We start from the raw sequence: 2,486 nt of genomic DNA, 5'->3' as shown, positions 1-2,486 counted from the left end.
TGTCACATGGAGCTGAGAGACAGAGAGAGAGAGAGACAGAGAGAGAGAGAGACAGAGAGAGGAGAGAGAGAGTAAGAGAGAGAGAGAAAGAGAGAGAGAGGGAGAGAGAGAAGAGAGAGGGAGAGGGAGAGAGAGAGGAGAGAGGGAGAGGGAGAGGGGGAGAGAGAGAGAGAGAGAGAGAGAGAGAGAGAGAGAGAGAGAGAGAGAGAGAGAGAGAGAGAGAGAGAGAGAGAGAGAGAAAATCTGGGGTGGGTTGGAATGCCCCTGCAGGGAGGTAGAAGACAACATATGGACAATTGGCCACAAGAGGTCAGTAGCACTACTCTCTTTCAGGTTTCCCTGTGTCAGAAGTTTGGGTTGAGAATGAGTCCAGATATTGAAAAAAATGGTAGAAAGAATCCTCTTTACCAACTACTTATAGAACCAGCTGGGGCATCTCTTCCAGGAGCACTTAGGAATGCCAAGTAGTAGGAAGGATTCTGGTGTATGAGCAATTTGTGGATGCAGACAGCAATCAGCCATCATTCAAGGGCATCAAGAGGGTGCAGTGGGATGCAGATGGGGGAGGACCTAGTATGACTGGCAAGTTTGATGGTAGGTAGTGGAATGTGTTTGACAAGAGACTAGTAAGGGGTTTGGCTGGGGGATGGGGCCTTCCAATGACCCAGAATCATCTCCCTTTGTCAAAATGGGATGAGGAGGTGGGAGAGGGGGAACAGCAATTGGGTGTCAGTCCGGTGGGCACTGTTTGTGTGCCCACACAAACACATCATACCTCAGAAACGATGAGGTTGACTTTGAGGCTTTCGGTCAGATCCAGTCTAACACTGCTTCTCTAAAATGTGCCAGTTCAGCGCTTCCTGATTCCTGTCCCTAGACACAGACAGTGTGGTGTCTTCAGAACACCCACCCCCACGGAGGTGGCCCACCCTAGGCACCCCGACATTTTTTAACTCAGGACAGATTTTAATCTGTCTGTTGACTATTTTTAAGTGGAATCAGTCTGAAAAGAAAGGGACAAAATCAGTTTTCAAGGTCCCAGACAGCCTAAGACATTCACTGCCCCATACCCAAGTCAGAATGCTGGTTTGGTCCTGGTAACCCCCAGTCCCTCAGGGTCCAGTCAGCTGGTATGTAGATGTCAAGTAGCTTCATTGTCAGCCCTGTCTCTACAACTGCTAGGAAAAGGTTGGGGTGGAAACAAGCATAAGAAGCAATGAGAGAAATAAATTAAAAAGAAACCCTCAAAAATAAACTACATAGGGGCAGCTGGATGGCATAGTGGATAGAGCACCAGCCCTGGAGTCAGGAGGACCTGAGTTCAAATCCGGCCTCAGACACTTGACACTTACTAGCCATGTGACCTTGGGCATGTCACTTAACTCCAATTGCCTCACCAAAAAATAGATAGATAGATAGATAGATAGATAGATAGATAGATAGATAGATAGATAGATAGATAGATAGATAGATAGATAAACTTACATAAATGAGTTTATTGTAATTAGAAAGAGAAACCCCTTTCTCCAACTCCAGCTCCAGAATATGGTCCAACTCTTGTCACCAATGTTCCCTCATTCCTCAGTTTCCCCATCTATAAAATAGAGAGGTTGGACTAGGTGAGCTCTGAGGTCCCTTTCAGCTCAAACATTCTCTGGTTTTGTGATTCTTCAGTCAGGAAACACGCAGATTTCTGGAAGTTATTTGGTAACTCAAACCTTCTATGGAATCACTTGGGTAACTAGATCTTTCCCCCTTTCTCCTTCTGCTCAAAATAAATTTAAACACGATCACATACAGTTAACATTTTTCTCTTTCACTTCAGGAATAGAGTATAGAACTCCAAAAAGGTGTGGGTGCAGAGGGGGAAGATGACACAAAGGGGATCTTTTTCATCTCATGTACCCAGTTGCCAGTTCATTTAAGGATAGAGGAGAGTTTCCTTCTGGGTTCACCGAACATCTCTTCCCCCGGATCTATAGAATGGTCTGTTAAAGATCCTCCTTGGATCTGTGACTCTTTCCACCTCTGATGGGGCTCTGAGTGAATTCATACAATGTTCCCAACTTCCATATGAGGTAGTAATGCTCCTCCCTCCCTACCAGTGATGCCAGCAGACATAGAAGAATGGCAAGGGTAATGGGGGAGGGGGTTGCCCTTTAATTACAGCTCCCCTTGGAATCAGAAAGCCAGAGATCTGGATCGAGACAAGACCAGACTGGCTCCCAGAAAGACAGAGCATCTCCTGACTACAATTGCACAACCGGGGGAAGAGGGAACAATAAAGACTAACCCTGGTCCCAGAAGCTGCTGTGACCCCTGGCACTCATCACAAAAAACAAACCTAGGGCCAAGCAGGTTGGCAACCCACTTGGAGGTTAAGGGGGAGGTTAGAAAGAGATGGAGAGAGAAGTCTTAGGAATCACTGAATGATTGTCTCTTTTGTAGGGGTCAAGGATCAGAGGGGGGGTTGCTTCACTCAGGAG

Source organism: Dromiciops gliroides, chromosome 4 (genome assembly GCF_019393635.1).
Source record: "Dromiciops gliroides isolate mDroGli1 chromosome 4, mDroGli1.pri, whole genome shotgun sequence".
In the NCBI taxonomy this organism is placed as follows: Eukaryota; Metazoa; Chordata; class Mammalia; order Microbiotheria; family Microbiotheriidae; genus Dromiciops; species Dromiciops gliroides.
Note: the sequence above shows the minus strand (reverse complement) of the source record.